Source organism: Canis lupus, chromosome 12 (genome assembly GCF_011100685.1).
Source record: "Canis lupus familiaris isolate Mischka breed German Shepherd chromosome 12, alternate assembly UU_Cfam_GSD_1.0, whole genome shotgun sequence".
In the NCBI taxonomy this organism is placed as follows: domain Eukaryota; kingdom Metazoa; phylum Chordata; class Mammalia; order Carnivora; family Canidae; genus Canis; species Canis lupus.
Window position 1 is genome coordinate 45,194,857 of NC_049233.1, and position 13,392 is coordinate 45,208,248.

Genomic DNA, 13,392 nt, shown 5'->3' on the forward strand with positions numbered 1-13,392 from the left:
TTTAATTCATCATGTATTTTTTTCTTCAAGAAAATTATTATTTTTTATTAAAGATTTTATTTTTTCATTAGAGATACAGAAGGAGAGGCAGAGACACAGGCAGAAGGAGAAGCAGGCTCCCCAGAGGGAGCCTGATGCAGGGACTCAATCCCAGGACTCCGGGATCACAATGTCAGCCAAAAGCAGATGCTCAACAACTGTGCCACCCAGGTGCCCCTGTTAAAGAAAATTAATCACAATTACTGAGTCACAGAAACCATGTGTTTAGGAAAAGTTATTATTGATTATATGTAAATGACATTGAAAATTTTTCTGATTTTCCAACTGATTTTTTAAACTGATAAACTAACACAGCAGAACATGTAAGAGAGAAAGGCTTCTGCACAAGAACCAATATCAGGGATAGATAGTAAACTTTCAGTGAATTTCAACATAAAAATGTCCCTCTTCTATTTTGCTAACATACCTCAAGGAACAGGTACAAAATTGATTTTGAAATAGCAAATTTTTAAAGCTAGAAATCAAACTTATATAAATAGAATTTGGTTACAGAGGTGACCCTGGAAAATAAAGTGATCTTCCGGTCAGTGGTTGGGTGCCCTGGGAGCCAATTAGTGAAATCTTAGTGAAAACTGTGTGTCAGATTCGGAAATAGTTAACCTCCCAAAGGTGTGCATTTATCCCCAGGATAGATGTATGTGCTCTTGATTGGATAAGTGTCACTAAAAAGAACTTGGAATAATTGTTACCTACAGGAATCATTGGAAAGAACACGAGTTACCTGTTAACTGAAATGGAAAGTTTTTATGACTAATACTCCAGAATTCTTGCTTCTGTCCTCATGATGCTGTGGCTGTTCTATCAGATATTGAGCACCAGAGTTTGGACTAGACCCTGTGGCCAATGAAAAGCAGAATACTCTAGAGTTTGATAGTTCGGGCTTTGAAGACTGACAGGTGTGGCTTTGGTTACTGTTTCTGCTTTCCTGTATACCTGAAGTTGGCAAATCCAGGGGTATATGACTTCCTTTTACTGTATTGCTTCTAATAAGAATGGTAAGACAATTACAGGGACTGAAAGGGCAGACAACATTTTGGAACATATTAAAAACACGAGTTTTTTTTAATGGAAAGGACTCTTTGTATCAATAATCCACCTGTCTTCGGCAGCCCGGGTGGCTCAGCGGTTTGGTGCTGCCTTCAGATCCTGGAGATCCTGGTGATGTGGAGATCGAGTCCCACATCGGGCTCCCTGCATGGAGCCTGCTTCTCCCTCCACCTGTGTCTCTGCCTCTGTGTGTGTGTGTGTGTGTGTGTGTCTCATGAATAAATAAAATCTTAAAAAAATAATCCATCTGTCTTGTGATCTTGTCAAATTATCTATTAAGACAATTTTGAAGATGCTTTTACTAAAAGTGTGATAACCATCGCAAAGACTTTTAGATGATCAACAAAGCTTTTCTTTGTTTTCCAGGGCATACAGCCAGATGACATTTCCCAGACTGTCTTACACTAAAGTGTAGCTGGTGACTGAGTTCTAGTCAATGGAAGGAATAGCAATGATATGTAGCATTCCTGAGCTTGGTGCATAAAAAAATCTCCCATGATAGATTATCTATGCTCTTTTCCCTCACATGAATTGCAGATGAATATGGCAACATTGGAAGTTTTGTGTTAAAGCTGGTGGAGCCACAATGTGGAAGGAGCCCAGGACCCTGAATCAGTGCCCAGAGGTGAGCTCCAGTTAATCAGGAATATTCATTTGATTGTATGAATAAGAAATAAGTGTTTGAGCCGTTATAAGCTTTGTTTTTTGTTGTTTTTTAATAGCGTGAACATCACCTTCACTAATATTCTGTGTAATTAGCATCTTGTATAGAATTTATTTCATTATTATATAAATTCTGCTTGTAAGCTTTCAATGATGTCATTGCAAATGAGTGAAATGGTTCACATTGAATAAATATGTTTATCCATTTGACCATATCATCGCTACGTTTATTTTTACTGTTTTCTGTCATCCCTGAATTTACAAAAATATATGAGAAGCTTGTCCAATTTCATTTTTTCTTTCACTGAAGCCATGTATTTCCCCATCCCCACCTTGACACTGGAATTCTGCCTAAAATGAAACAGCAACAGAACAGAGGTCAAGAACTTGGAAAGATTCATATGGAGGAAACCAGGTACAGCTTGATTTAATATCAGTATCTCATGTGTTCAGAGAGTGGAGGCTACAAGATAACAGCCCATCATTTTTATGCCCTTCCATCTGTGAAAAGCTGTTCCTCAAAGCACAGTGTATGAACAAACTAGCAGCTTTTCATTTTAGGCACCATATTTTGAAAAAAAAAAAAAAAGAGAGAGAGCTTTTGAGGCATAACCAGACTCTAAGAATAATTGAAATCTATGGAGTTTTAGGGCCGACTCATAAAGAATGCAGACTTGTCCCTGAAACATATTGCTAGAGAAAGGTACAGAGCACAAATCTTTAAAATGTCTGCTGCACATACAAAACAAAGGCTACACCATATACTATCTGCCAGTGAAGAAACAAGGGTGTGTATATTTAGAGACAGGAGAATAGGAAGACCTACAGAAATAGAATAAAAATTTTAAAGGAGGTGTTTGGTGGGGGGAGAGATGAGTAGATTTTTAAGACAGCAAAAATACTCATATGATATTACAATGGTGGATACCTGCCATTAAAGATTTGTTCAAACCCATAGAATGCACAATACCAAGACTGAATCCTAATGTAAGCTTTATGGACTTTTGGTGATTATGTGCCAGTATAGACTTCATCACTTATAAAAAAATATCCCTGGGTGGCTCAGCAGTTAAGCATCTGCCTTGGGCCCAGGGTGTGATCCAGTAGACCCAGAATCAAGTCCCACGTCGGGCTCCCAGCATGGAGCCTGCTTCTCCCTCTATTTGTGTCTCTGCCTCTCTCTCTCTGTGTCTCTCATGAATAAATAAATAAATAAAATCTTAAAAAAAAAGGAAATGTACCACTCTTGTAGGGGAGATTGTTAATGGGGGAGACTATGCACGTGTGCTGTAGAGGGTAGATGGGAAATCTTTGTACTTTTTCTTAATTGAGCCTAAAATTCCTCTTAAAAAGAAATCTTTAAAAATTTTAAAGAAATATTCAAGTTGTAATGTATTAAAATTTATAGGATGAGGTTTTGTTTAAAAAGTATGAAAAATAATAATAATAATAATAATGCAGATAAACCCCATTAAACCAAGCCCATTGTAAAACAGCAAAACATAAAATAAGGCCCATATTCTTATATTTCTAACAGAACTCCTGGAATAATGCAAGGCAATAGAAGAATCAGAGGTTTTTATCCCTGTCTTCTTATCACTGCTGTGCTATTATGTACATCAATACAAATCTTGGACTGGTGTTCTTAGGTACTATCCCAAGTTAGGGACTCGTTAGGCTGGTACCTAGCTTCCCATTAAGATATCCAACAGCACCCATAAGCTATAAAGCACTGGAGGACACTGTGGCAACAAAAAGACCAATTAGTCTGAGGATGGCTCTTACAGCTCCAAGCTTGAAGATGGGATTGTTGCCCCTTTCAGTATACTTTTGCGATCAAATTTTTCCATGGGAAGACCTTTCTCTGTGAAGTCTTTAGGAGTCATAGGAACAACTTTTCAGAAAAGTAGCACTTTTGCTGAATCATACCTAAATCATAACAATATGAAAATTCCAACAAGTATGTGTTTTTAAGTGAACCATCTTTCTTCCAAAGATGATTCTATCACAACCCTTCTGTCACATCTCTGAGTGTAGGAATTGTAAGCTACTTCAACATGTCATTCGGGTGAATCATGGAATGTACTTTTTAAAAAAAACTTCTTAAATGTAAGGAGATGTAACTCTGAGGTGTTTTTTGTGTCACCATTCATTCATTCATTCATTCCACTTTAACTAAATACCTGATGTTCTAGACGATTGCTACTGTAAAGCCTCAAGGAATAAATAAACAAAAAACAAACAAATAAATAACCAAAGTATCTAATAGTTATTGATGTTATGAAATAACTGTTGAATATTCATCATTTCCCTTCATCCTTCCAATAAGCCTATAAAGGAGGTCCAGTAGATCTTTCTTTTCCAGATAAACAAACAGGTTTAGAGTAATTAAGTAACTCACCCAAGCTGGTAAAGAGCAAGAGCCCAGGTTTGTTCTACTCTAGAGCGTATGCTCTCAATCTCCAAAAATTTGTGTCTCCCGTGAACTCCACACTGGGATACTACTGTATACTCTATTGATGGGCATACATGTGCAAGCAAATAATTTTAACACATCAAGAATACACAGTGTGATACTGGAGCACAGCAGAAATGAGGAAAATGTGCACTGCAGAAGTGGGAAAAAGAAGTGCAATGACACGGGAGTTGCTGGATGGAGAATCAGGAACAGACATGGCAAACAGAAGGGAATTGTGTTCAAACCCAAGAAGGCATGAGATGGCTGAGCAGTGATGAGATTCTCAGCATGGAGGTTATGCTGAGCAGGTGGAGGCCAGATTATTAAGGATTCTAATTGTACCAATAAGCACTGGGTGATGTATGGACTTGTTGAATCATTATGTTGTACTCCTAAAACTAATGCAACACTGTATATTAACTATGCTGGAACTGAAATTTTATTTTATTTTTTTAAAGATTTTATTTATTTATTCATGATAGGCACAGAGAGAAAGCCAGAGACACAGGCAGAGGGAGAAGCAGACTCCTCACAAGGAGTCTGATGTGGGACTGGATCCGCAGACCCGGGATCATGCCCTGAGCCAAAGGCAGACACTCAACCATTGAGCCCCACCCAGATGTCCATGGAATTTAAATTAAAATAAAAAATTCTAAGTGTATAACATGTTGAAAAGGTCCTTAAACAGAAATACTAGGTGGATGACTGACCCCCTTCTCCCCCCACAAACATTCCCTGTTTGTACTGCAGGGAATGGACAGAAGAGGGCAGCGCTGTTGGGTGGGCAAAATGATGACCTTTGTACTTTCATTTTTTTGTTTTCACTTCTGAGGACTTTATTTCAGACAAAAGAGTGAGATTTATGTCTTGTAGAAGGAGCCATATATAAGTAAAGCATAATGACATCTCCCATGGCTTCCATGGGATACTATGAGCTAGTTGCTATGTTGGAAACTTTGCATATATTATTAATCCTCAAAAATATTTATGCATTGATTTTGCATTCCACTGGTAGATATCTCTGGGACAAATCTCCATTTCATTGATGGAGAAATGGAGGCTCTAAGTGTTTAAAACACTTGCCCAAAATATTACAATTTTAAGTAGAAAAAAAACAAGGGGCTCCAGTTATATTCTGAGCAAGGAAAATAGAGTTTGATGAATTTGCAACGTTCCAAAAGGCCTCATTGAGATGTGTAAGTTATGACATGTCTGTTTTTTAGAAAGTCTCTGTACTTTTGTAATCACACTTAATATTTGGAAAATGTTGGTCAGGATAGATTTTCAGTCTTTTCATTAAAAAAAATAATTTTGCAATTAGAGTATGAGCTCTAAGGGAAAATACCATGGACAAACACAGAGCAACTCTCTTGGATTAACAGCAATTTACAAAACAAATCTAAAGAGATTGTGCAGTACTATCAGATAAACACTTTTTTATATTGATGTCTGGAACTGTACGTTGACTGCTTGCCATTCTCTGCAGTGGGAGTTCAGGCAGCATCCAGCCAAACTAAAATAGATTTTATAAAATCAAATTGATTTTTTTTTTTTTTTGGTATTTGCCCTCAATATAGCACCATTTCTCATATACTTGAGGCTGACCTAAGTTTGGGAAATTTGCCAATCAATTGTTCAGACTTCTTTCTTTATTTTATAACTCATAGGATATTATTGACCAACACAGGAAAACATCTGTTATAAAGAAAGCCAAAAGCTACTAAGAACTTAATAATAGATGGTCACCTTGTCCTTTTTGTAGGCACTCCAGAGGTGGATATTAAACTCTATCAACCTAGTTATCTTTAATTAATTACATTCTTCTAGAGGTTGATGCCTCACTTTGTCCAACTTTTTACAAGGTAAATAGGATAATTTGCCTAACGATTCCAGCTTTTGGAGTAGAGCGGGGGAGGGAGTTAGCAGATACAGCACCACTCTTTTTCACTCCTCAGCAGAGGGTTGAAGTTCAGCCAGAGGTCTTGTATAATAGGAGTTTTTAGAGGATATTTAGTGAGGTCCCCATTGGAACATTATCTATATCACAAACAACCGTATATCATTTGGTAATCATGGGCAAGTTTCAGCTTGGGAAAGACCTCATGTTGATTAGCTTTATGTAAGATGGAGAGGTCCCAATTTTGAGAATGCCAACATACTTCTATCCTATCCAATCCTTCATGTCAAGCAGGATTATCTAGTGGAGGAGTAGAGGTAGGGGAAAGGGAAATAAGCTCTCAAGCCATCCCTGGACACCAGGAGGTTTTCACGTACCCTTCTTGGCGAGGATATAAAATGAGGGTTCCATTGCTTCTAAAGTCTCTTAAAGCTTTAACATGCTCTGCTCCTAAGGTCTGTCATTTGCTCTCTCCGTTGAAAGCAGGGTGTTGGCTGTCCAACCTGCATGGCCAGGGAGAGAGAGCTCTCAGCAGAGCTACCTGCTGCTGTTGTTATGAATTTTCCCTGTTCCTTGCAGCTAGTATTGCTCCTTTGCAGCCAGTAGGAGTCGAGAGGCAACTCACATGTTTTGCTAGCCAGAACATTTGTAGAAGAAATGGCCTGGCCATCCAAGCTGGGCTGTGGCTCTCCATTTTTATTATTTTCATTCTTGTAACAAATCCTCCTTGCCCTGTTAATTCATCAGTTTTCAAACATTTGGGGACACAACCCATAGGAAAAAACAAAATTTGATTCCTACCTACACACGCAAACATAAAATTTATACAGACACTTCATTAATAAAAGTCAGGTAGGAAGGCAGACAATAGTCTTACCATAATTTTACTGTAAATCTGCATGTCATTAGCAGAGGAATGAACATTAAATGTACATTTTGGTAGCTTTGACCAACGAGAATGCATAAATATTGAAAAGAAAGGGATTTGGAGAAACACTAAGGAATAAACAAGGAAACTGGATCCCAATTCAACTCACAGATTCAAATGACATCAACTGTGGGGAAGCAAAGGCTCAGAAATAATACTTTCCGGAGGAGATGCTTCAAGGGTTCAACGATTAAAACTAACTTCATTTTACCAATGGTTCTTGAGGCATAGAAAACAAGACAGATAAAGGCTTGCTGGCATTTCATGCAAGTTACCATATGACCTCTCTGGTGCTATCTCAGTATAGCAATGAGAGGGGAGACAGAGAAACAGAAAACATTCACATAGATACTGCTAGAAGGATGCTGCCCTAGCTAGAAGACTAATTCACTGGAAGCTCAAATAGCCAACCAAGGACAGTATGCTAAACTAAATCTCTGTGGGGAAATGGAACTTGGCTATCTGATGCATTTACATATACAATTCTTTCTCTTTGTTGGAAGAAATTCGTAAAACTCCATTACAAGGCTCAGATATAGGGATCTGCTTTAGCTTAAATCTTAATATCAGTACATGGATAGTTATAAAAGAATGTTTACTTTCCAAAGAAAATAAATGGGTTGATTGAAATTAAATTCAAATGCCTGAAACAATATGAAAAGACTCAAATTTTGTAGTAATAAAAATTTTATGTCTAGTAACAGCCAGCAGCTATTCTTCAGCTTAACCCTATTATTATTAGATCATGAATAGCCAGTTTGAGTGGAGATTCAAGGACATGGATATTTATGCTTATCTTGCTGATTTATGGTTCAGCTGATGACCTGTATCTAAATAAAAATGTTTATTCCCATTCTTCTAGCATTCTGTCTCCTAAGAATGTATTTAATCCAAGCATATAACCATAAATGTGCTCAAACGTTGATCTATAATGATGTTTCTTGCAGCATGGCTTATAATGGAAATAGTACAAAACAGAAGCAGAACAAACGTCACTTACAAAGAGGCTTATTTGGTCTACCCTCACACCTTTACATGGTGGGGACCAGCCCACTCTCTCCACCTTAGCTCTGAGGTGCCCCCATCTCTTACCTGAACTACTGCAATACACCCTACCTGGTCTGGAGGCTCCCACGTTGTCCTCCTCCAATACATTCTTCCATAGCAGCAACACTGATCTGAAACCATAAATCAGATCATGTCATTCCACTGCTTAAAACTGTCTTGGGGCTGTCCATTGTGCTTAAAATAAAATCTAAACTTGTACCATGGCTTCAACTACCTTGCATGAAATGGTCCCATATACTCTCAGTTGTGTGTATGCATTCTTTGTTGTTTGGTTTTCATTTTATATTGAAATACAACTTATACACAGTCAATGCACAGATATGAGTGTATATCTTGATGAATTTTGATAAACGGCTTCACCCATATCACACATACCTGTATCATAGTATAAAACATTTCTGCTACCCTAGAAAAATACCCTTCTCAATTAATCTCTGCCTTACTCCCTAAGGGACGGTTAGTGTAATTTCTATCATAATAGATGAATTTTGCCTATTCCAGAATTTCATATAAATAGAAGTATATGGTATCATCTCTTTTGTGTCTGGTTTCTTTCATGCCACATGATGATTTTGAGATTCACTGTACAGGAGTTCATTCTTCTCTATTGCTGAGTAGTATTTCATAGTATACCCCAGGTGTTAATCTTCTGGCTACCTTTGACCATATTTTATGATACTCTTATTTGTACTCATTCATCTCTAGCCATGCTAATCTTTGATTGGTCCCTTGAACAAACTTCTTTTGAATCTTTAGGGTCTTTGCATCAGGTGTTCCCTTTTGCATAGAATTCTCTTACCTCATTCTTCACATCGCTGGTTTCTTCTCATTTCAGGTCTTAGAGGCCTTCTTTGGCCAGGCTATCTAAAGCGCCTCTACATAAATTTTCTCTATTATTCCTTTCTTTCTGGCATAACATTGTTCATGATTTACAGTTGTTTTATTTTTCACCAGTTCTGTGTCTTCCCTTCCAGAATATAAGCTCTCTGAAAGCAGATACAAGGTTGCTTCTTCATTATTTTGTTCCCAACGCTTATTGGAGTATCTGGCATGTGGAACGCATTCAATAAATTTTGAGTAAGACTAACTTGATTCAAATGAATATTAATTATTTAAATTTAAATTATTGTTTCAGTAGCCATTATAATACCCTTGGGGAAAAATATATGTTATAGAACATTTAGGTTAGAAGGCAGTTCAATAGGTAAGTTACATAGCAGTATAAACTCATTTTGGGAAAAGTAAAAATTATATGTATCTGTGTATGATTAAAATATTTATTCTCTCTCTGAAAAAATAAATAGGGGACCCCTGGGTGGCTCAGTGGTTTAGTGCCTGCCTTCGGCCCAGCATGTGATCCTGGAGACTCGGGATCAAGTCCCACGTAGGGCTCCGTGCATGGAGCCTGCTTCTCCCTCTGCCTGTGTCCCCCCCACCCCTCTGTCTCTCATGAATAAATGAATAAAATCTTTTAAAAAATATAAATAAATAAATAAATTTTAAGAAGAAAAAAAGGACACCCTGGGTGGCTCAGTTAGTTGAACGACAGACTCATGGTTTCTGCTCAGGTCATGATCTCAGGGTCCTGAGATTGAGTTCTGTGTTGGGCCCTGTGATCAGTAGGGAGTCTGCTTGTGATTCTCTCTCTCCTCTTCCTGTGCCTCACCCCCCACTCATGCAAGCATGCTCCATCTCAAATCAATCAACCAATCTTTAAAAAAATAATATCCTGAGTGGTGTAATTTTTATCCTCTTCATCACACTTTTTATATTTTCCAAAATCCATGCAATGAATATTCATGAATTTAATAGTTGAAATAATTTCTCTTTAATCAGCTGCCTTCATATCTAGTTCAGTGCCCTGTTGACTGACACCTGTGTCTTCCTTTACCTTGATTGCATTAGGCAGGCACAGGCTGAGTCCAGACTAGAGGGAGTTCATTCTGAGTGTTTAGTGAGAGTATAGGGTGACCTTTTCAGAATCAGAGAAATCAGACAGCAGCTCCAAATGAAATATTTTCTTCTGTCTAGTGAAGGGGGTCACCAAACATTTTATGTAAAAGGCCAGATAGTATATATTTTAGGCTTCATGGTATATTCAGTCCCTGTTGCAACTAGTCAATTCTAGTTGAAATTTAGTGTGAAAACAGCCAGAGACAAAATGTAATCAAATGGGTGTGGCTGTGTTCCAATAAAACTTTATTTACAAAAACAGCTAGATTAGGCCCAGAGGTCATGGTTTGCTGACACCTGATCTAGTGTAACATCTCAAACTTTATTTCTTCATCTTTTCCAACTATCTAGCAGAGTCAGACCATCTGGCTGCACTATTTGCACGCAGTGTGCTCTGCTGACCAAGTTAGTCAACTGTAAGCTTCAGTTTTCATGCCTCTAAAAACAAGGATAACACTAGTCTTACTGCATAGAAGCTTTTTGATAATTAGATAAAATAATTCACCTAAAGCACCCAACCCAGGACTTGGCATATAGTAAGTGCTTGTTCTAGTTATTCTGTTTGCCCCCCACATCCATTCTCAGGCCTACTCTGTCCTGTGCCTACAGATGGCATCGCCCAATCCCTCTTGCTAGCTTGCCCCCAGTTGAATTGGCCCTGTACCCCAATAGGAGGTACTAGCTGGAGACTGCAGGGCAAAATGAAAGAGAGAGCTTGAGGCATTTATTTTCCCTCTCCCTCCTTATTTAGCACTGCTTTTCTGTCAGCAGCGGGGCCTGTCCCCAGCCATGGCTCCCATGGCCCCAGCTCTTTCTCAGTGAGCTCCAACAGCACAATTACTTTCTCTTGACCTTTCAGTCTTCCCACTGTTGCTAGTCTCTGGATGCCTTCACATCCTTTGCTTATTCCCGATACCTAGATAAAAAGTATCTTCACTAAATTATCTTTATTTGAAACTTACAAGTGAATCTTCATTTGAACCAATTCTGTTCTCACCTGACATCCTGACTAAAATACTACTTTTGGTTAGAGACAAGGAGAGTAATGTTAACAATGGTGATTACTGTGTCACTGGTATAATTATCGACTACTTCAAAACTTTTTTCAAGTCTAGGACTTTGAATTTCTATTTTCCAGTATACTACCCATTGTCCTGATTCTGGCAGCTAACACTGTGACGTTTGATACTTGGTTACTGAGGCTAGGGGAAACCTCGAGAGGTTGACTAATTTATTTTCTTGCTTCAAGGTATGAAACATGTTACAAGGACAGACAGGAATCTACACTGCTCTGCCTTTTATCCTCTTCATGTAGGGAGAATTAAAATCCAGTAATATAAACCCAAAAGTCAGTTTTCCAAAAGTATGAAAATCACTTATCACATAGTGTTATATCCATTCTTGTGTCATTCTTCTTCCAAGTGAGGACCGGAATAGGATAATGGACAAGGATAGGATAACAAATTATTGTAATTTAAGACTTTCTAGAGCTAGAAGAACCTGACTAGGTGTTTAGGGAAGTAGTCACAAGTCTATAGTGGACAACCTATATATGGATTGAGCTCTGGTATAGAGGCTCTGAACTAGGACTCTCTGAACTACAACTTTCTGCCCTGTTTTGGGCTGCTAGGTGGGCAGGGTCACGGTGGCCTGAGAGCAGGGCAGGATGATGTCGGGCTCCTGGGTGGCAGAGACAGGCTGCAACTGCCTGGGGGCCGCCATGGACTCAGTCCAGCCGTTGGCGGGGAGGCTGGGCAGGGCCTGTTCACAGTTGGGACCTTCATAGCCTTCGTTGCAAATGCAGAGGTAGCCCTGGGAGCCACTGCTGCTGCAGTTGCCATGGTGACAAGGGGTGCTGGCACAAGGATCTTCCACGAGCTCAAGTCATAGCCTTTGCCTTCTCCTCAATGTTCTGCTCCAATTCCCTATTTGTTTTCAGTGAATTGTTCTCTCTTTAGAAGTTAGGGTGTAAAGCTCAAAGAGAAGCCACCTTTTCTCATTGTCCAGTTGCTCCTCTCTGTAGAAACATCAAGATCTCCAAAAACCACTAATTCTTTATTCCATATGTCTATTGGCCTATTGGTCTTCTCCCTGCTACCTTCCTGAGGCTGAAATTGGATTGACTACCATTGCGGCTCCTTGGGGCTACTTATATTTGACTTTTCTTAATTGGCTCCACATGTTTTGAGTTGGCATATTACCACTGTATTACTTCCATTTTTCAAAATAAGCCTAAGAAAAACTATAATTTCAAAATTGTGCATTTAAATAACAGTAGGGGACAGAGCTGAATTTGACTTTCACGTCAAATAACACTGTTGACTATATCTGAAAACTGGTCAATAGGTGTTAAGAAAATCATTGTATTTTATCATTTATACAATGAAACTTTAAGTGATCCTGTACACACACACACACACATATTTATTTTGCCAGCTGTGTTTTATTGGAAAGGATTGTCCTTACTCTAAGATACCTCCTGCTTTTTTGGTGTTAAAATAATCTTTCTTTTATGAAATGATAATAATGAACATAATAACAACATGTGCCTGGCACTTTGTTAAGTGCTTTGCCTGCAGATAGGAGGTAATTCATCTGTAATTTTTAGGAGAAGCCTATGAGGGGAGCACAGCTGTCATCCCCACTTAAAGAGACTGAAGAGGAGACGCAGAGTAATGAAGCATCTCCTTCAAGTGGCTGATTTGGACTCCACCTAGGTGGTATGGCTCTAAAGCCTAAACATACTGTTTTCTAATGTTAGATTGCAGCTGCTTTTTGTTAATGATCTTCCTTGGGAAAACTTACTTGTCATGAAATTCCAAAGTCTATGAACCACTGGACTCTCCTCGCCATTCACCATATCTGCTCCTGCAAGGCACGTAGAAGGGAAGAGTGTGGGTGGGCTGGGGAAGCCATGTCTGGACCTCTGCACTTCCTGAGGGGTCAGCACAACAAAGGACTGTAGAAGTAAAGGATATTCTGGTAGGTCCGCAGAGCCAAAGGAACAAAAGGGCCAAGGAGAGGCTTTGTGGCTTTCATGACACCATGTGGGATATTTTTACCTTGGGCTATCACCACCCCAATTGCAAAGAACACCACCATCATCATAAGAAAGCAAACCTTACTGAAGCAGCACATGCTGAGAAAATGTGGCCAGAGTCCAGGAAGCTGTTTCTAGAAACCACACCCAGCTGAGAGCCTTCACCCCAGCTGGGAAGTCTGGTTATTGTTTGGATCACCTTGTAAGGTCCCTGTGGGACTCCTTTGCTCTATCTGATGGTAGCATTAGAGGACAGGCTCTGGGAAGTGGGGGTCTTT

At 39.0% G+C, this 13,392-nt stretch overlaps 1 long non-coding RNA gene across 8 annotated transcripts in view; it reads left to right on the plus strand.

Moving 5' to 3' along the window:
* Positions 1–13,392, plus strand: part of LOC102151536 — a 71,491-nt gene that overhangs the window by 38,720 nt on the left and 19,379 nt on the right. For 5 of the 8 annotated variants that reach the window (XR_005367984.1, XR_005367982.1, XR_005367978.1 and 2 more), the window contains one exon: positions 1,645–1,732. This is a non-coding gene — a long non-coding RNA (uncharacterized LOC102151536). Of the gene's footprint in view, positions 1–1,644; positions 1,733–2,080; positions 2,186–13,392 lie in introns of all 8 variants that reach the window. The other 3 variants (XR_005367985.1, XR_005367981.1, XR_005367983.1) reach the window with 1 other exon arrangement.